At 38.4% G+C, this 23,120-nt stretch overlaps 1 protein-coding gene across 2 annotated transcripts in view; it reads right to left on the bottom strand.

Moving 5' to 3' along the window:
- Positions 1 to 17,215, bottom strand: part of LOC121859967 (protein turtle homolog A-like) — a 227,591-nt gene extending 210,376 nt beyond the window's left edge. Inside the window, exon 1 of one of the 2 annotated variants that reach the window (XM_042356926.1) lies at positions 16,738 to 17,215. The gene's annotated coding sequence lies outside the window, so the exon portion shown is untranslated. The remainder of the gene's footprint in view (positions 1 to 16,737) is intronic. The other variant, XM_042356937.1, reaches the window with a different exon arrangement.
- Positions 17,216 to 23,120: the final 5,905 nt, after the last annotated feature.

The following is a 23,120-nucleotide window of genomic DNA, read 5'->3' as shown; positions in this document are numbered from 1 at the left end:
CGGGTCATATGATATAGTACACCAAGGTGGAAAAAAAAAGGTTCTCATACAGGGAGTTAATAAGACCTGGGAAGTTGATAGGAGTCTGGGTGGATGGGTTGGTTAATTAGACGAGTAGAGAGAAGGTTAAGTGAGTTGATTGGTTGATTAGTCGGTGGAGAGAAAAAAGTTGGTTAGGCGGGTGGATGGGTAGAAGGTTGAATAGAAAGATTGAAATGTTGATTGAAGGTTAAATGTGGATGGATGGATGTGGATGGGTGGATGTGGATGGATGGATGGATGGGTGGAAGAGGTGCCGAGGTCGAGTGGAGAAAACAAACTTTTATTCTCCTAAAGGTTGCTGGAAGTGAAGGAGGTCGCAGAGTCGACCTCAATGCCTCCTTGTCTACCGAAGCTTTAGTATTCTACAGTATGCTGGATTCAATCTGACTCTAAACGGCTTTCAGGCCTATGGAACCAATCTAATTTTCATAATATTGAAGTTGAGGGTGTCTGTCTTAATACTACTTTTTTATTGTTTTCATATTTATTTATTTATTTATTTATTCATTTACTTTGAAATCATTGAAATATGAATACTGAAAGTTAGGGAGGATTCTTAATTTTCATGTCGATTGGAAAACAAGAAAATTTCCATATGGGTAGGGTGGATTGTGATGGGACAAAGACTGTCTGAAGTGATGTTGTGTAGAAAGATGACCAGTGTTGGATGTGATTGGAGGCAAAGGAGAGAGACCATGCCAGTACCACATAATAATATAATAATGGTTGTCCCTCGTGTAACGAGGATGGCTGGCCCAAGGGCCACCTCGGCGTGAATTTGTTTAAGGTGTAGAAGCTGTCGCCAACACAACAACCACACCCTAAGTTAACGAGTTGCATGATCCAGTGTCAAGGAATAGTTCGAGAAGACCGGACAACTTCACTGGCTAACCATTACCTCGGATCACGATCCGCAAATCGATTAACATCCAGGTTCCCAATTACTGCTGGGTAGACAGAGGCAAATGGCGTAAAGAAACTTGTCCATAGTTTCACGTTGCGAGGCGAGCATGCTGACCATTACACCACAGGTTTACAGAATGTCTACACCAGCGACCATATAATAAGAGAGACCTGATACCATCTACCACACTGGCATTGATGTCCTCAGTACTTTCAATAACACACACACACACACACACACACACACACACACACACACACACACACACACACACACACACACACACACACACACGAGTGACAGTGCCTCAGGAATTTCAATATATTGACATACACCATAACAGTGGATGTAAGAACCTTATCTCACGTTATGGTTCTAAAGTTAAAGGTATCTTACATTACTTCTGTACGTGTATATTTGGTAGTGTCATGACTCTGTCTGTATGTGTCTGTATGAACAAATGTGTATGATTTTGTCTAAAGAGAGAGGCAAACTGATACAATATTTGTGTGTTTTCTTATATAACCAAAATAAAACGAGATATAGAGAATGTGTGAGGTGTAGCGAAGGAGACAAACAGATGGAAGGTTGAGATATATAGAGAGAGACAGACACAGGGACAGGATTAATTAACAAGCGAGGTAGTAATACGGACGAGTAATCTGGAAGTCAAGCATAAACTGGGGTGTGTGTAGAGGATGGCAGGTAACAGTGGGAGAAGGGAGACACGTGTAAACATTATACTGTATATGTAAAGTAAAAAAAGATAAATAAGGAGAAAGAACAAGAGACAGATATCAGATAAAAGGAAAATAATTCGCTACAGAACAATAGGAGATAATATTCAGATTTTACTGAACCAAGGTCACGGTATCCATGATTTGCCTAAACGTCATACACACCTTGGACTAACATAAATGACAGGGTAGATTATACAGGGGGGGTGTTATGTGCCTATAATCACAAGGCCAAGCGTCTATAACTCTGCCTAGGGACGGAACACTGGCCTGTGTATCTTGGTATTTTTTTTTTCCAAATTTATTAACCAAATTTTAAGTAAACTTACTCGTTCAGTGTCTTCGTTAATCTAGGGTTAATTAGTTAGTCAGGAAAACTAATTATTGTCTCAAAATAAAAATATCTTTATTAGGATCCTTCTATTTCAATTTTACTCACGATAAAATTTGGAAGCTGAGCCTCACCATACTCGTCCACATAAAACAAAAACACATAAATAAATTGGTTAATAACATAGCAATATAAATAATACTCTTAATAAATCAATTATTCACCGGGTCAATAACACCTGCGTACCCTACAGCTTCTAGTTATTTGTTATTGAAAATGTTATATACAGTTGGTCATGCTATACGTTGTTCAGTAATGCTCTATTTCTTATGGAACCCAGAATTATTAACATGGTATTTGACGTGTGGGCGACAGGGGGGGGTGGGGGGCTGGCTGGTTATGAGCGGAGGGACAGGGAAAGGGGCTGGAGGGGGTGTGATTCCTCTGTCATTTGGGAATGGACAGGAAGGGAGGGGGGGGAGGCATGGGTGACCTGGTTAAATAATTGCAGCCGCTGTTCGAGCACATTTAGTCGAAGTATTGATCGTCAATTGTTTTTTACAAGAGGTTTTATATGTTTCTGTGACCGAGGCGAACACTGGCACGTGTCTGGCTATTTTATCCGTGTGCTTGATTCTTGCATGTTGTTAAGTCTTTCTCTTTGTATTTATCTGTGTGTGTGTGTGTGTGTGTGTGTGTGTGTGTGTGTGTGTGTGTGTGTGTGTGTGTGTGTGTGTGTGTGTGTGTGTGTGTGTGTTACGTAAGAAACTCCATCTTCTTCGCTCTCTCTCTCTCTCTCTCTCTCTCTCTCTCTCTCTCTCTCTCATCTTTTTTAACTTTTCTTTTTACTCAAGCTCCCAAACCCTTTACTTAATCTCTGTACTCCCACAGTTCCTTTTCCTCATTTAGTTATTCATCTTCAAACGCACCGCTGTGTCTCTCTTTGTCATACACTACCTAATTGCCCTACCTACTCATGTTTCCTTTCTCCTCATTCATCAGTCTCTTCTTTGCTGTCGCTCTTCTCATCCCTTAATTATCATGTATGTCTCTCCCCTGTTATTTCATAGTCTCTCTCTTTCTCTTTCTCTCTCATTTCGCTGTTTCCTCACTCTCATTCTTCTTAGTTCTCTCGCTTCCACTTCACTTCTCACCACCACCACCCACCTTGGTTTAAATGCTTATATTCAGTCAGTACTCAGTCACATCTCAATTAACAATATATGATTCTGCTGTATTTCCGTGTCACATGCAAGCAGTTTGTTGACCTCTCGTAGAGCTGGAGACTAGGCACGAGAAACTACGATTAAACTGCACAATATTAATACTTTGTTTTATCGTCTTGCTATGTTGTCGTCAAGTCAGTACCCTGTCTCCTTGACCTCACTGATGGATAGTTGTCTCGCGTGAGTTTTTTTTTTATTCGCGTGCTGGTTGATGCAGTTTATCATGAATGCCTGGATACTTTTTTCTTTTATGTAGTTTTTGTTTATTTTTGTTTTTGTTTATCATATTAAGTTAGTTCTCAAGAGGAATCTTCCCCCCAGGCCTCTCCACACTATTTTTGAGTTGTGTTGTGCGTGTGTTGGTGAATGACATACTTCTTCTATTTCCTGGAATTAAAAATCTTATATTTCTTTTAATTCATTTTCTTTTCTTTTAATTTTCTCTGAGTTCATTCTAAAGGATGCTCAGGTCTCGAGTACTTCATTTCTGGTAGTACTTAATATAATAAATTGTGTTTATTTTAAGCCTATTCTTCTCTGTTATGATATTTTGTTTTTCAAGTTCACATACAGCACAAGTAAACATATACAGTAACGTGGTACAGTGTATAGAGGGAAGGAAGATTTTAGTTGAGTGATCTTAAATCTTCTAAATCAAAGACTTCTCGTACATCACTCTTCTGAAGTGTTAGATTATTCCCTTTAATGCTCTTGAGTCTCTGATGGCTTCAATTTGTTTGTAAGTCAGATCATTCAAGAACACTGTTACCCAAGGAGTGTCTGATCCTATTGTGGTGGAACAGTATTCTTGGTCAAGGTCAATATACTGTACATCAGTTTCTTCTCCAGCTGTTTGAAGAAAGAACCTAACCTAACCAAACTGAACCTGAAGGCTAGATGTATTGCCAAACCAGTAGTATAAACCTAACTCATTCGGAAAAACTTTGTCATTATATCTGGGAGCTTACAGGTATAATAGGCATATCCTCACGAGCCTGAAGCACTTCGTTACTAAGTAAAACGGATCATAAAAGAAATACCTAGATGGAATGTCATGTCCCCAGAGAGGAGACGCTATGCGGATTGAAAATTAATGGTGAACGATTGTTAACCCTTACCAATAAATCCAGCTGCCGTTTGGCCAAGTCTATTCCCAATAATAGTCAATGCATTTTGGAGGAACTTTTAGTTAACAAAAATATGTTATAAGAGCATTGATATACCTTGTTATATAACTGAATTTATGGAAGACGTATATAAAATAATTAATGTGAGTAAAACGCTAATAGGAAAATATCTATAAATCTAACAGATGTAAAGTATGTAAATAATAAATATGTTGTTGCAAAATTACACATTCTGCTAGTTAACACACACACACACACACACACACACACACACACACACACACACACAGCTTCACCTAGTAATCTGTTCAGGATTTGTGTACGAGAAAGATGGAATATGAATAATGACAATATGTCTGAGTAAATATATTCTAGTTTTCTCTCTCCCATATGGACTACCTTTCATCCTGTCTATCTTTTGTTGTTATTTCTACCTGTCCATTTATCAACTCTATTTATATCCGTGTCTGTCTGTATGGGTATTCGCCTCTGTCTTTCTCTCTCTCTCCTTCTCTCTTCAAAGCCCGTGGTCTTATGCTAGTACTTATCGAAATATTATTTTCTGCCAATTGAAAGTAATTACTCGCCTGGCGTGAAAGTTAAATCAGCATAGTAAATTGTTGAACATGTGTGCCAGACATTTTTTAGTGAGGTTTGGTCTCTCTCTCTCTCTCTCTCTCTCTCTCTCTCTCTCTCTCTCTCTCTCTCTCTCTCTCTCTCTCTCTCTCTCTCTCTCTCTCTCTCTCTCTCTCTCTCTCTCTCTCTCTCTCTCTCTCTCTCTCTCTCTCTCTCTCTCTCTCTCTCTCTCTCTCTCTCTCTCTCTCTCTCTCTGCTTAATAAGTGAAACAGCAGAGCCGGACTTTCAATTTGCTTTTTCCAGGCTCTCGCTGACCTCTTGTTATTTTCTCTGACTGGAAAGGAAAAGGAAAATTATTCACGTACTCTTTGTAACCCTGGGAATAGAATCCAGTCCGACCTGATTGTCTGGTTCTGATTCTCTGCTTCCTTTTAAACACGACGGAATTGTTTATATCTAGACGTCTTTCTGTTTTATCTACAAGTCTTACTCGTTCCTATTAGATTTTTCTCCCGTTTATTGTGAGTTAAACAAAAATGATAAAGAAAAATAATAAAGGAATCGTCTGTTATAATGGCCCTTTTAATTGTTCATATAGCGCAAAACAACAAACCTTCTGCCATATACCTTAAGATTTGAACTACTGTATCGAGGCAAAGTAATGCGTCTGATATTTGACCAAAAACAAAGCGATTAAAACAAAATAAAAAAAACGTTGATTTAATTTGAGATTAAGACTTGTTGACAAATGTTTTAAAGATTTATTCCATTTATGAAATATAACTTTGCTATGGAATATTTAAATTCTACTCAATATATATCCCAACCGTATATGTGTTTGTCCTCTTAAAGTAAACCTCTGTCCTATTAAATGCGCATTTCCGTAACAAGACTCCATAAGCTTATTGCTCTCCAATATATGTAGAGCCTCAATACCTCTGAGAACATTGTTTTTAAGACCAACACAAAGCAACACACCACCTTTGACCCAGTACCAACTATACCCTTGACCTTTGACCCTCCCTCCACCATCTACATCAACACCAGTGACCCACCACTACCAACACCCGCGACCCATCACCACCACCACTTACACCCGTGACCCACCACCACCACCACCCATGACCCCTACCACCACTTACCACTTACACCCACCCTACCACCCACCCGTGACCCCACCACCACTGACGACCCACCACCACCACACCCACCGTGACCCACCACCACCCCACCACCACCACCCGCGACCCTACCACCACTTTACCCATGACCCACCACCACCACCACACCCCACCACCACCACCCACGACCACCACCACCACCTACACCCGTGACCCACCACCACCACTTACACCCGTGACCCACCACCACCACCCGCGACCCACTACCACCACTTACACCCGTGACCCACCACCACCACCTACCCCCGTGACCCACCACTATCTACACCCACTACTCCGTTATAGTGACACCCAGGCTCAATACACAGGAATGGAAGCCTCATCCTGTTCCACCACAAGTACTTCTCACGGAAAGACTCAAATATCGATGTCCGAGGAGCCCCAGAATAGCCCAAATAGGGGTCTCTGGCTCGTGAGTGGTGATGTATGAATAGTGTATGGCCCGACGTATCATTAATCTCAGTTGGTCATCCAGGTGGTATATTGTGTACAGCGTCATGGAGGTGTTAGTCAGTACTGAGATTTTCCATCACGTGAATAATATAATACTCTAACTTGATTATCACACGGCGGATTATAGTCTTACTCTACCCTTAATATAAACGATTAATCCCGAACCTTGGCATAATGCAACTGATTATTATAACCGTAATATATCAAACTTTGGGGCAGACTTATCAAAGGTAGTGTATTGCTCAAGAGTTCCTGGTAGCTACGATGCTTATAAATTGCTACTGACGGGAAACTGTGTACTCGAGTAGATTATTAGAGCCAAACACACCCTCAGATATTTCAGAAAAAAAATATTGTGTAAATTAGACTGTAAGAACATGATCATTTGCTACCAAGTTACAGGGAAACATTAGAATAATCTTAGTTTAAGTAGATATTGAGATACGTTAATGATAAGTTATATTAATGTAAATATATCGTGAAAACTATAGAGCCTTGTACTGATAAGAACATCAAGAATTCATAAAAAGAAACAGTTTTGTATAAAGTTGATATAAACAAAGAAACAGTTTTGTATAAAGTTGATATATACAAAGAAACAGTTTTGTATAAAGTTGATATATACAAAGAAACAGTTTTGTATAAAGTTGATATATACAACAAAACAGTTTTGTATAAAGTTGATATATACAAAGAAACAGTTTTGTATAAAGTTGATATATACAAAGAAACAGTTTTGTATAAAGTTGATATATACAACCATCACGTTTAACCACTACTGTTACTTAGGGTGGAGCAGCGTTAGCGTAGATAGATCAGTTAACCTCTCTCTCAAAGTACCCAGCCTCGTAAATAAGTAAACCAACTACGTATTTGACCTGCATGACTCGGGGCCAGAGAGAGAGAGAGAGAGAGAGAGCTACATTTATCATACGTGGTAAGATTAATATTTCCATATTTACCGTGAATATTTAAATATGGCTGTAATTTAAGTTCAAAGGTCAAGGTCAATGATTAGAAAAAAATAAACTTTATGGACGGAACTGACGATACCGTTATGTGCAGTCTAGTTATAATTACAGGGGGACAAGAAATGGATGTGAAATAAGTAAATAATTCTATCTATCTATCTATCTATCTATCTATCTATCTATCTGTCTATTATATAACAGAGTAGGTCACTGGATCATATAGAGCTTCGGCTGTGTTATTCTACCTTTTATATAACGCCAGACGTCACTCCACTCTCACCCTCTCCTCCTCCTCTGGCCCACGTTGTCTCTGTCTCTCCGTCCACTTCACTCTTAGTCTCATCTTCCTCTTCTCCCACTTACCTCACTTACACAGACACTCTCATATTCAAAAGCAAATTGTATCAGTAGGTCAAGTAGAAGGAAGGATTTTATTTTTATTTGTGAATATATATATATATTTTATTTTTACTTACAGGATTATTATTATTATTTTTATTTTTATTTTTATTTTTATTTTTATTATTATTTTTATTATTATTATTATTATTATTATTATTATTATTATTATTATTATTATTATTATTATTATTATTATTATTATTATTATTATTATTATCTTCTTTGGCCTTAATAGATGTGAATACTTTCCCCACTGATAAAATATAAAAGTTACTCCTGTTAATAGTGGACGAAATACACTTTAGTAAACGTGGAACTTAGTAACAAAATACACTGAGATAGTCAGCATTTACCGACAAAAGAGAGGAAGATAAAATAACTGGCGTGAACTGTATGGGTAAATAACTGAGAAAGTGGGTAAATACACAAGTGAAAAGTTCATTGAATAAATATATGAATTACGTGAACTCTGAGGAATAAATACATCTGCTGAAAGATAAATATACACATAGGCAAAAATTAAATACAAGTCTGTATATATGTATGTATGTATGTATGTATACCTTTGTGTTTGAGAGTTGCAACCGTGTATACATATCTACACTGTTTATTAGTACGAGGTCTGGAGACCGCTTATCACTACACTCAAAAGAATACATTACCCTCATCTAAATTGCCATCTGCTAATTTAATAGATCTTACACTGATAGCACAATGCACAAACGAAATTCAAATGCGATGTTTAAGTCGAGAAAATAGTCGCCGTACCCAAGGAATTTATCTCTCTATCACGGGGCTCTGTTTCTACACCTGCCGCAGAGAGAGAGAGAGAGAGAGAGAGTATTGGAATTCAGTATGCGTGTGTCACTCAGTCCTCGTATGGTATATAGAGAAGTCAACTTGACAATACTTGGGTGAAGGAATGTGGTAGTTTGTAAGTGTTACCTTGTGACCCAGTAGCGTGTGTGTGTGTGTGTGTGTGTGTGTGTGTGTGTGTGTGTGTGTGTGTGTGTGTGTGTGTGTGTGTGTCTAAAGTATAAACACATTTTATATCAGTCTGTCCATCTATCCAAACAACCTTTCCAGCCTCCTATTCTCCCTCACACTCCACCTCCACCATGTTCTCCCTCACGCACCATCTCCACCACGTTCTCCCTCACACACCATCTCCACCATATTCTCCCGCACATTGTCTCCACCTGACCTCTGGAGCTCCACTTCTCATCAATTCTCACTTAACTTTGTGAATCCATAATGAGGGTTCGTGTTCGGTCTGAACTTTATTTGTTCGTCGGAAAGTTTATTCTGTCGTGAAATATATTCGTTTCAATTTTAGTCACTTTTCATCCTCTCCTTGCACATAATTCTTTATCTTTTATCAACGGATTGCCTATAAATTATATATATTAATTTGGGATTATATACACTCCAACATAAATATTTATTCTTAAGACGATGTTATTATTATGCGCATAAATTACAAGTTTCCTCGTTGTGTTTAAAAAAATCTCTTGAGGAAGTTTACAGGTTCAAAACACCATTATATATATTCTCCATTATTTCCTGTATATAACTATTTACTTCCCTATATCAGTAATTTTCCATAAGAAATTTCTAATAAACACTTATTTTCACAACCCTGTTTATATGTTTAAGTTACAGTAGACATATAAAAGAATACAGTTTCCTGCAGAATATTACAAAGTACATAACGATGTTTTGTATGTATGTATAAACTCGTTAACGGGCACAGAGTAAACACAAACATAAAGGGACTTTGTAAACACTGCACGGGAACAATATAATTATGTGTGTGTGTGTGTGTGTGTGTGTGTGTGTGTGTGTGTGTGTGTGTGTGTGTGTGTGTGTGTGTGTGTGTGTGTGTGAGAGACGTTGATTTGAAACATATGTTGTGTGTAACAATATAATTAAATGGTAAGGGAATATTGTGTTGAGAAAGAAGCTAGAGAGACAGATAATGGATGAAATTGAAAGAGAGATAGAGATAACTAGAAGATATGGAGAAAAGAGAGGAATGAGGAGGAAGGAGAAGAAGAAACTTGGGGAATCAGAGAGAAAAACAAATCGAGATACACAACAGTTCATGAATAATTAATTAACTTTGTCCCTCAAAATATAACATCTTCAGTTAAGTTAACATTCCTGTCCAAATACCAGCGATAGCATGAGACAGAAACAGACAGATAGAGAGAGAAACAGAGAGAGAAAGAGAGAGAAACAGACAGATAAAGGGAGAGAAACAGAGAGATAAAGAGAGAGAAACAGAGAGAGAAAACAAGTGAGATGATAAAAAGAATCCTAATTTCCGAGACTTAAATAAGTAATGACAGAACGACAGACTCGGTGATCATCTCGTTTCTCTATTTTTCTTTCTCTCTTTCTATATTTCTCTCTATTTCTCTATCTATATATCTGTCTATCTATCTATCTCCTCTCTCTCTCTCTCTCTCTCTCTCTCTCTCTCTCTCTCTCTCTCTCTCTCTCTCTCTCTCTCTCTCACGTCACGCACAGTATTAAAGGTAGTGCTGACCGAAGCAGGTTCACTACACAGAAACCTATGTCATTTTCGTCAATAAAAGTTCGCTAGCCTGAAGCACTTGTTGCACTTCCTTCATTAGACTGTGCCGATAAACTAGTGCGGGAAAACTGAAACAAAAAAAAACAATGAAAAATGTAAAAAGAATATGGAACTCAATAAATCATTCGCAGTTTTTCTTTTAAGTTAGTGGAAGAGTTTGTAAGAGAGGAAAGAACACAGTGATAGTGAACACCGTATTGTTATTGCTGTTATTGCTGTTAAGTTGTTATTTTCGTTACTGCTAATTTTGTGTTGTGTTGTTGTTACTGTTTATGTTGTGTTACTTTGTTGTTGTTATTGTTGTCACGTAATGTTTCTTTGGTGTTTCTGTTGTATATTTTGTTGTTGTAACATAACCTACGTACATCAACTACCAGGATCATCACACATCAATCAATAATTTTAACAACCATCATTGATATAATCATTCACAAAGACATTATTTACATTCAACTAACAAACACTAGAATGGAACGAGGAGTGAATAATCAATACACCCCTAATGACGTTGTTTAAAGTTCTCTTCACTGCCAGAGTTCGTAAACATCGACTACTCATCTTGAGGTCCACATCTTTGTAATAATCTAAATGACTCGTCTATGAGTAAACAAGTAAACACTATTGCTTATTTTCTTCATCACTCTTTCATTATTTATATCGTTTTATTTAGTCTATTCCCTATGATAGATAGATAGATAGATTGATAAAGTTTTTCATCTATCTATCTATCTATCTATCTATACTACAATATCTTCAAGGTATCTTTAATAAAAAATCAATCAATCTTACCTAAACTCCCACGTAGGAAAAAAAACAGCTTGAGATGGTGGGAATTTGTTCGTGCTGTGATGGTTGTGATGGGATATATTTTTTTTTCCCCACCGTGAAATCATTTGGTGGGATTTCCAGAGAAGGGATTTTGTCTGATGGGATTAATCTCGTATTGGAATAGTTAAGGGGTAGATTTTCAGGGGATTGGGGGAAGGGGAGTGAGGGGGATGGAGGAGGGTGAGGGGGAGGGATGGGAGGGAAGAGGGATTTTGTCAAGTGGGAATCTGTGGTATTTTCTCATGTGGGATTTTTTGACAAGTGGAAATTCTGTACTGAGGATTTATTCCGGGATAAATTGACTCGTGGAATTTTATATGCTAAGGAATTCAGCCGAACACCTTTTGGCTAGACACGTCTTGACCCTGAGTGACGACGTAACAGGAGAAGCCGATAGGGAATTCTCCCTTTAATATAGGTTCACTTTATGTCTTAAACCTTTCCCAATTTTCCCTTCATCTCACTCACCTCCTTCCAGACCCCCCCCCCCACAACACCTTTTCATCAAACACTAACTTATTCCCGTTGGTTTAAGTCTCAAGGAATTTGCTATTTACAGCTATTACTTACTGTACAACATAAACTTTTAATAGATTACAGAGACGGTAATTATTACAGTTCATAAATGTTAAAGAAAAGGTGTTTATTATGCCTTTAAGCAATAGAGGGAAATTGCATACTTCGGTAATAACACAGAAGGGTGAACAAGAACACACACCTGTAATAAATACTTCAGGTGAACTCTAATTATCGACCTTGACCAACATATCAGTAATCTAATATTGGACATTGATTTAATTTATATCCTTGGACTCATTAAATTACTGATCGGGAAACTCACTTGCCATTACCAGAATTTATAGGGTCAACAGTGACCATAACTGCAGTGAAATATTAAGTAAAATAAAGCTTTAGGGACCTGTGATGTAGGTTCTTTTACACCAAAGTTCATCTAGAGATTAAGACATACCTATTATAACTGTACATTATAAATAGACTTGTGTAATAGCTATCAAGTTACGCTCTTAAAGATGTTAGCTGTTGAAGTGCAAGTATATATGACCTAGAAACGGACGTAATGACGGACATGGATAACGTTATATGCTCCTTCCGTAGATATAAAAAAGATAGAGGAAAAATATTTCTAGCATATAGGAATATATTTATAGGCTATCAAGCTGCATGAGCATTAGTAATTTAAATCCTAAAATATGTAAATTACTTGAACGTGCCCTTTTTTTTATTAACAGAAATCCTTATGAATGTCTTTAAGCAAATTGACTGAAGTGCAGAAATACGAACACTTTTAACATGCAAAGGCTACAAAGAATGTCATATATTTTTTTATGATCGTAAAATAAACGACGTGTGTGTGTGTGTGTGTGTGTGTGTGTGTGTGTGTGTGTGTGTGTGTGTGTGTATGTCATTTAGTTAATCTGTTATCTGAACGCTTGAAGACAACAAGGGCCACATTCCTATTAGTAAATGCTTGATCCTTAGACCAGGTGTGGGGAAGATGTTTTTATTATACTACCGAAAAGTTTAACCAACAGACAGTTTCCGTCCACATTGACTTATCCTTCAGACAGATGTTCTCCAAACGGACTCAAACAAACTCATCCAACAGGCAAATGTCTTCCACACGGACTCAAACAGACTCATTCCTCGAACAAATGGCGGCAGGCAAATGGATTCAACACAGACACCCAAAGCAGACGGGTATTGTTATGGCTAAGACTACTAAATCAACCTGAAACACGGAGAAGGAAAAGAGGATCTGTAATTATCGTGAATATTGCACTACTCTTCCCCGTCACTACGCGAAGGCAAAGTTTACATTTCTCAATCTTGTGAAAAGTGAAAAGGATTTGCGTGTCGAACAAGACTGCCATTGAGATCTCTACAGGTTATCGATATTGCTAACGTCTTTGAAGTGTCGCATTGACAAGGTTTACTCGGCATTTTCTTTCGAATTTATATCCGAGAAGAAAACACGGTATTCAGGGGGTTTATTTTTGTTTCCCGAGAAAAAAAAAATAGTCGTCGCGTGCAATGTTTTGATAAATGAAGATAATCTTTCATTCATAAAGTAACAAATATATATATATATATATATATATATATATATATATATATATATATATATATATATATATATATATATATATATATATATATATATATATATATACTGCACCAGAAACACAAAACGTGAGTTTATTTGTAAAAAATTGCACCATTGTGCCCCTCTCAGGACTCGAATCCTCGATGAGATTGTGGAGTCGAAATCTTCTGGCCAACATGTTGTCACACACACACACACACACACACACAGGACTATGAGGAGAAATGAGAATAAAAGGACATACAAGTATTTGGCATCAATTCGTTTGAGAGAAAATGTCGAAATATATTCCGAATCTAATGAATAAGAGTCACAGCGCCTGAATATTGTCGTGAGTCAGTGAGTTACTTTTACCGGTTCTCACATTGATGACTTCTTGTACTTCGCTGTTATATCGAAGAGCATTAATAATCCTTGTTGAGAGATGGCAGTATCCTTCATTATGGTTGTTCCTGCTAATTGAAGAGTACCAAAGTCAGTAAAAATGTAGGAGAGGGTCGCCACCTTAAATATTTTATTTTGGGGGAGGGGGATCTTTTCAGACTTGTTTGTTGGGATGCATAGATGCTCATCTACTAAGAGAGAAAGAAAAATGTAGGAATATGAAATATATTTAGAATCACCAATCGCCATAGTCCCACAAACTGTTGCTGTTTCGTAAGAACTCTTCTGTAGGTACTACTGTAGGTTCATAGTCATTATTTAATCCTCTCCCACCTAATAAGCATTTTTACTTTAAAACAGACACATCCTTGAGTTCCTTCCTCTATATATCATTGGTATAAGTGACGACTTTCTCCTGAACCTTTAAGAAAAATCTTATAGGAGTAAAAGGTTAATATTTTTTTTCCAGGTAAGTGAAAGTTAACAGCTCCTCGAGACCCCGTAACACACCACACTTCAGTCCAAGTAAGTTTCATGTATCAGTTATCATTGTGTTAGTACTTGTTCAGGAGTCTTACGTCTCCGCTAACTGCGTAAGTCGCTGTTACCTCTCGTGTTTTGCTTTTCAAATTTAACGTATCGTCATAAACTATGGTGATCCCTGGCAGGCACGAATTATTCTCCAACGTTGTCTTGTTCAGCAGAGGCTCTTCATTTTTGTTTTTCTTTTTTTTACTGGAATTTGCAAGCACATGACTGCGTCCTCTTGAATGTGTCGATTCTGTTTTCCGCCTATGGGCAGAAAATATACACGTACTAGTGAAACATTCTAGTTGTCAATCCTGGGAAGTTTACATTAAAGAAGTTTCTGGGTAAACAAATGTCTTGAAGTTTTTGGATGTATGGTTGGTTCACCCTCGGGGCACCCCTAGTTCACCCAGCTGTGACTGAGTACCTAACTTTGCAGTTGGGCAAAGTGAAGATGGTTGAGTGTAGTGTCGGCCAAACTGCCTGTTTGTGTACCTAAAACAGGTTTAGTTTAAATTGTGCGGTATACCTACAAGCCGTAAAGGTTCTTCAGGCCTACGGAATTCATTTTCATACACTGCAGCGTCGAGAAGGCCAATGATTTATGATAGGTTTCTGCTCAGTTAGTTTCTACGCATTTTCTATGATGATTTACAGGAAGAAAAGTAACTATAAGGTTATTTATGCTGCAATATTATATCAGATCATTATAATGGTTATGTCTGTTAGTCTCCGTAATCTGTGTTTATTGTTAAGCACGATTAGGTGCAATGATAGGGAGCTATTTCTTGATGAATATTTACATGACCAAGAAAAAATAAAATGTGTAAATGATCTTTTATAATAGGCATTATTAGTCTAATATAACTTGAGAGTTTGTAAGAACTATATGCATATAACAGTGTCAGGGAGCCAAGGTAAAGAGACCAGCTGTGGAAGTGTGGACTAAGATTTCGTATAGTGAAGCTCTGAGACACAGTTTATGTTGGCTGTTTGATGAGGTATTGACTTATAAGAACGAGAGTGATAGACAGAGAAGAATAATTACGAATACGAGCAGAATTGTATACCTGTTATAATAAATTCTAACAACAATAGCTGGTTAGATTGAACTGTTGTGGGTTAGAATACAGTACGAGGTATATCCAATCGTCCAAGATATTAACTCCTGTTCACCTGCCTTTTCTACTGAGCATGTTCCGTGTACCTGTGTGATAGGAAGTAGTATTTCTAGTCGTACGTCTTCCAATACGTCCTTTCCTAAAAAAATTCCATGTTAGTGTTTTTCATCGTTATTTTTTCCTGTCGGCTTTGACGCTAGAGAGAGTGGAGGGTGCGGAGAGCCTTCTGCTGTGTAGCCTGACCTAGTCTGTCTAGATTGGTCTCAGCAAATTGTTTAAAGCCATCCAGTATATATTGCCGTGTAAAACTAATGAAAATGTTTAAATTATTTCGTGAAATTCATAAATATTTTAGTAATGTCGAGGATGTAGCAAGATGTGTATGTATGTATGTATGTATGTATGTATGTATGTATGTATGTGTGTATGTATGTTAGTGAATAGATATATAGAGCAAGAATACATCCGAGAGAACGCACACATGCCTACATACAGACACTCTCAAACGAGGATGTGTGAAGGGCAGACCTGTATGTAGGTTAGTGTAGAGGTATAACAGCGGAAAGGTGCACACACCAGGAAGCATACACAGACACACACACACACACATGAACACAGAAAAACACAGACACACAACGTACACACACGCACATACACACGTTAAAATACAAACCCACACGCACATCCACACGTACTAGAAAGATACCTCCAGGTAATAACAATAATGTGTGGGAAACCGAGAGAGAGAGAGAGAGAGAGAGAGAGAGAGAGAGAGAAGTTGGTGAACCTAACTTCACTGCTGTAACAAGTTCTCTGATGAAGTTAAGTTTCTAGCCCCAACATTCCCGTAATATAAGCGAGATGTGTGTCATATAACATTCCAACACACCACCAAGTTCTTACTAGTATAGCGAGGGAGTTATAATGAACTATTGAAGGGGGAGATTATTAATATGGAAGCGGTGTTTATTAAGAGGTAACCCTACACCAATTTGGTCTTGACAGCCGTAAGGTGATATATGTACAGCCATCTTCCTTCGTTGCTCCCCCTTCCCCGCATCCTTTAAATAGGGAATTATACTTCTATGATGCCTCCACTTTTGTCACCCCCCATTGAGCTCATACAACATAGTGGGTTGTATGATTGGCGTTCCCAATGAGAGCCTAGAAGGTAAATCAGTGTTGGATATCGTATACTCACTTACTGTACACTAGCTCGGGCGGTAGAGTTGCACAATCCACGGTGACTACTCGACGAAGGAACACATACAAGTGCTGGGTGTATAGCCGACACCTCTACCTCACCTTCACTCAGTATGTTCTCACCTCTACAGAGACATGCGTCGACAAAAAATAAAACCTTCGAGCTGCCTTTTTATTACCACGTCTTATGAATTAATGTTCTTTTTCAACAATCTTTTATAAGCCTGTGTGTGTAGGTTGTGTAAGGTAATCACATCCGGCAGTCACAATGCCTTAAAGCACCTCTTTTTTATATATATTTATATTTCGTTTTTTCCTCACAGTGCTTAGATATCACGAAAGGCATAATAAATCGCGTTAGAGTAGATTAGTCAATATGTGTCGAGCGAGAGTGAGCGACGCGGAGTGTGTGTACGTGGGGTGTTGGGCCGCGCGAGGTTGAGGAGCAAGGCACCGACTTCCTCTCTGCACCGAGTCAAGAGCCGCACTGAGAGGGGAGGCGGCGGCGGGCCCCACGCCGATCATACCTTGGCCCTCTCTCCTCTACCTTTATTATTGTTTACTCACTGTCTTTTTCTCCTTCGTTATTCACCATGTGCATAATGGCGGCAGTGATGAGGCTCTCGGTGTGTGACGGTGATGGTAATCGGTCTTTACCGGGTAATTTATCGCAACACTTCTGTTTCAACACAGTCAATTAACTGTAGGATCTGCTCCATACATATCGCCAACTGTCTTCTACGGCGATGCCTCGCATTCATTACCACTTGTCGAAATTTCAGGATTTGCCCTATACACTGTAACTACAGTATTTTAACACAACCAGTTAACTCCACGAAGTCTGCCACACACACATGCATACTGTATGTACTGTATATATATATATATATGCACTGAGATTTTTTTCTCTTGATATATTGTAGTCTGATTCTCACTTAGTGGGAAAACGACCTGCAGATCTCTGAGAATCGGGTCATTGATCTCTAAGTGCTGTCATGAGGCAGCGATCGTGACTGAACCTGATTATTATAAACACGGGTTGCCAAGAAGTTGATCCCCATGTGGCACTGACCACCACATTCCTCAACTAACTTTCCGTACTAATTATGTAACTTTGTCACCCATGATAAAGTGAAAATCTTAAACAATCTACTCCTTGCCATCTGTACCTTTATCCCTCTCTCTCCGTCTCTCTGTTTTTCTCATTTTCTATCTTATTTTGTTAGGTTTAGGAGAAAACATTTTGTAATTCCACGCTGGGAGACTTCGCCTCAATGTTCAATGTGACGCGTTCAGATTGTGTAAGATTCAGGGCTGGAGTCTCAAGAAAAGGCCACACTGTGAGAGAGAGAGAGAGAGAGAGTCAGAGTGAAAGAGACGTATATACAGAGTGATATATATATGTGTGAGTGTGTGTGTGTGTATAAACAGATAGACAGAGTGAGAGATACATTTAGTTATATAGAGTGAGAGATATTCAAAGGTAAAGTAAAGTGAGAAAGACATTCAGAGTGTTGTTTAAAGTGAGAACGATTTTCAGAGTGAGGCGATTGTCAACCCCTTGTCACTTCTCTCTGAACTAATCAGCTATAAAATTCACCTTCTCTTAAATAATTTCCCCAAAACATATCACTGAAATTCCTAAAACAGATCGAAGGAATTATGTATACCTTAAAATACAGGTGGACTTCCCCTCATCAACCTGACACTCAAGAATGTAGGTGTAACTCCATTTAACCTGAGCGTGTACTGCAAGCGTGAGAGTTAATACCAGTTTATGAATATATTTTAGGTGTGTGATAATAATTCAGAGATTTTCTACTTAGAATCAGTGGTTAGAATGGAATGCGTTCACAGCTAACCGCGCCAGCTAAGAATACAGCAATGTTTAGTCTGTTTTGTTTTACTAGTTAGGACACGATGCGTTTACAGTTAATTCCAAAAGCGAGGGGTAAAGTAATTTCTCTTAATTGGCCAAGCAAAATCAACTAGTGGAATACAATTTCCTCACAAAAATGCTAGCCACTTTGTATTTATCGATAGCAATTTAGTTTTCAGGATGTACTACATTAATGGCGACCTTTTCCTATAAATCAGAACTTTAACTCATTTAAGAGTCATTATTCACGAGTGACATTTCAAAAGGAATAGTTTACACCTCGCACGTGCCATCCTTCTGGTCTGATATATATTATTAAATGCCAGGCGATAATGTTATAATGTTGAGTAATAATATTAACTTGTACGATTAATGATCCTCTCATGTTCTCTCTTTCTCTCTCTCTCTCTCTCTCCTTTTCCCTGTGTTCCCTCTCTCTATTCTCTCTCGAACTCTCTTTATGTCTGTCTGTCTGTCTGTCTGTGTGTCTCTGTCTGTCTGTCTCTCGTTACTAAAATGATATGAGGTACAGTAGACAAACTCCTCTGTCAAATCCTCCGCTTCAGGATTGGTTGAATAAGACCGCTGGGAAAATAATAGGCAGTAAATAATTATAACAGAGCCATTGAATCCTGCTGTGTGTGAGGTGCTGGTTGGCACTTGTTATAAATAGCTGTAATTGATCCTAAGTTGTGAGGGAATATTGACTCCAGAGACATTTCAGTGTCAAATGATCATTAATGGTGATATAAGTTATTTCTCTCACCTGTACAGTGTTATCATTGTGTTTTCTTGGAGTATAACTTTGACTTTTGTTCATCTGTAACTAAAATAATTCATAACTTTAGGCCAAGATTTTATCCTCTGTAGTTTAGGGAGACTTATATATCTTTTATGTGTTATTTAAAAGATCTAAACAAACGTACACACTCTATATACTAAAGGTCTGGCGTCTTGGTGTGTGTAAACTTTAGTCTTGTCTGGCATAACTTTTGCATTGATTCAGATATTCTGATGAAAACTTCAAGGAATATTTTCCATTACCGATTGAAGTTCAGAACACCAAAATCTATTCGCTATATGTGAGAGGCCAAGGTTAGAGACGGTCAAACTTATCAGTGAGAACATGGCAGAAAAGAGCAATAGATCTGCATACATATATACTTACATGCATACATACGTGCATACATACATACATACATACATACATACATACATACATACATACATACATACATACATACATAAGCGTCCCGTCCCTGCCGTACTAATAACTTTAATATAATCTGACCTAAGTTTATTTGTTGCCTCGTAAATTATCAGAAAAATTAATTTACTGATCGCGAGAAAGTTTTGTGGCCAGTGATGGTGCAGATCCCGGAGAGGTAGGGAGGGAAGAAGAGGAGGGGGAGGAAGTTACTAGAACGGGAGGAAGATGGGGAGGAGGAGAGTACTGGAGGAGAAGGATGGTGTTGGAGGAGGATGAGTGTGTTGTAGGAAGAAAGTGGAAGAGGAGTAGTTGTAAAGGAAGGAAATTGTTGGTGGAGAGTGTTGGAGATAGGAAGTGAGGACAGAGAATGAGGGAGGAGAGAAGGGAGGATGGAAATTGAGAGAGAGAGAGAGAGAGAGAGAGAGAGAGAGAGAAGAGGAGAGAAAGGAGAAATGATAGGAGAAAATGGAAAGAGATGGAGAAGACAGAGAATAGAGAGAGATAGAGAAAAGAGAGAGAGAGAGAGTAAGAGAGAGAGAGAGTACAATTTAAGAATGTGGAAGCCAATGACAAATCGACCGTCATATCAATTTTTGCTTATCATCACTCGGCTGCGTAATTATTGGGGGAACAGACTGTATGTTGATCATCGGGTTCCCTGGTTCGAGCATGTCCTATATCCTTCCGTCCCCTTATATGGCGACTGAAAGGAAACATCTATATAAGAGAAATATTTCCGCCAATATTTTATTATTTCCTTCTAAGGTTATTTGGCCTGCATGATACCGTAAGTCCTGTGCGTCTGTGATCGACTATGACTCTTTGCCGTTAAGTAGAGCCCAGGGAAATATTAGAAGATCATAAATCAGGACGGCCAGTAAATGGAACTCTCCCGCTATCTTTATGAGGGAAAATTAAGATCCCTTTGGAGTGTGTAAAGTGCTGAATGAAAGTGGAAAGTTGTGTGTGGAAATGGAGGAAAAAGGTACGAATCTTATCCGTATGAAGATGGTGATTCTTATGCCTAGGGAAAATAGTCATTGTAAATATTTATATTATAAATCTTCTACTGAAAACGTGAAGAAATAAGATAATAATAATCAAGGTGAAAGTTGCACAGGTAAAGGTAAACACCAACATGCTCCTCTGCTTCTCATCGTTTATTCCTCACACCTGGCAACAGTGGACACTTTCCCGGCTCGCGCCTTTCTTTCCTAATATTACCTGCAGTTTTTCAAGTGTAGGGCACACAGGCACAAGGTAAAGCCCCCCAAATTAGCATTCTTCTCTGCTGTAAGGTGCAAGGAAAACTCCTCTTGAATACAGAATGTGGTGTCGTCGCCCTTATTGTGTGCGTCATTGTTTTCAGGAATATTTTCTTCCACTTTGTTGCCCTCCGAGAGAGGAAAAACAAGAGTGATCATAGTGAATCAGTGCTGGAGTGCCAAACAGTTATTTCAGCGAGTGACAGAATGAGTGAGTCAATCGGTCACTCATTCAGTGACTCAATCAGACAATCAATCACAGTTGGATTTCAAAGGGCTGTCTGACGCAGCTGAAAATGGTTAGTCTCTGAAGAACCTGGCAGGAATGACTGAGGGGATGGATCCATGGGAGAAACTCATTGTACGGGATGATCAGAATAGACGCGCCGTGACGGGGAGAGGAGAGAGCGTTAGACAAGTTGGGAACTCCACTGAAAATGTTGGCGTTAAAACTGACTTGGCCTGTGTGTTTCTGTGTGCTGGAGAAGTTTGGTTACTGGGATGATATAATCATATCATGCTGCTATGTTTACTACGTTTGAAGTGTGTTTTTCTCATTATACAGTTACCCGCAAAAATTCTGTCTCTCCTCCTGAACCAGGAACCTCGAGGTTTAGTTTCAGGAATCCAAGGCATTTATGGACCGATAAATGCATCAGTGTCTATCGCTTTGGGTTCACAAGTCTGAATCTCGGGGTTCGTGGAGCAGCAGGGGAGGTGGTAGGACTTTTGTGTGTGGCTGTACCTGAGGTTAAAATAAGGTATAATGATCTTAACTTGTGGAACTTACTTTTTCTCTAAAGGAATTACATTAATATGATTTCAGTCAGTCCTTCTTTGGGCTAAAAGGTGATACTCTCCCTCGTCGATAAAGATACTCAAGTATAATAAAAGCTTCCAGAGAAGATATATTACATAAAATTACAAGGGATCCATTTGTATATGTTTAACGATAAGCAATACCCACGGTTACAGGGTTACTGAAAGAGGTTTTTTATTTCATGTTTGGTCGATCAATTGATATCAACACGAAGGTCATTCCTCTACTCCAGGTGGTCAGAGGCTTGGAGTGTGAGAGAAAGCAGAAAGATGGATATTTTGAAAGTTAGTTGTTGAAAAGGCGATGGAAAACTCTCAGAGGAAGTTGGATAAGAAATTAAATGTTGTTTTCTTTACCGTTAGAACTGGGGCGAGAATGTTGAGGCGACATTGTTATGAAGCGACAATGTTATGAAACGACATTATTTTGAAACGGTAGTGTTATGAAACATGGAAGAACATCAGTACGAAAATGAACAGAAAAGCTGTGCAAAAAAAAATCCAAATATATTATGAAAAAAAATCCACTGAAAAGCTACTAAGTCAGAATACCAAAAAGTTAGTTAAGGAGAAAGGCGAAGAACCTGAATACTATAGAATAAACGAAAGGCAAGATGAAGCACATAAGAACTTAAGTGAAAGTGTAGAAAGTGAAGGAAAAACCTGCACATAAGAACAAAAGGAAAGTGAGTGAGGAGTTTCAAAAATAGGATGACTAAGAAATGCAAGCAAAGTGGCAATTCATTCTTGAAGTGGGTAAACAAGTACAGCAAAGAGGCCTGTCCGTGAGGAATTAGTGCGTTTAATAAGGACATCAAGATGCAAGCAAGAAGGAAGGGGAAAAAGAGTTTGGAGATAATACGCCAAGGAAATTTCCTCAAACAAATTCCTTCTTTTTCTACTGGACGGAAATTCTCCAAATATCACGTAATTTTTTTTTTTATGATTACTCCTTTAGGATCAATTGGTTAAGTTTAGGTGTATGTTAAGGTGTGTCGGGTTAGGCTAGAATGGTTTAAGTTAGGTTGGGTTAGAATCAGACTGGGTGAGGTTAGGTTAGGTTAGGTTAGCTTAGGTTAGGTTAGGTTAGGTTAGGATAGACTTGGTTAGTTCGGAACAGTGGAAAGGACAGATAAGAGAGGTGTAGAAAGTATGGTAAAATGAAGGTGTGGAGGAGAGGTAATGATGGTAGTTTAAGATGTCGGTAT

Source organism: Homarus americanus, unplaced genomic scaffold (genome assembly GCF_018991925.1).
Source record: "Homarus americanus isolate GMGI-L3 unplaced genomic scaffold, GMGI_Hamer_2.0 scaffold24758, whole genome shotgun sequence".
Lineage (NCBI taxonomy): Eukaryota > Metazoa > Arthropoda > Malacostraca > Decapoda > Nephropidae > Homarus > Homarus americanus.
This window is presented reverse-complemented; position numbering and strand designations above follow the sequence as displayed.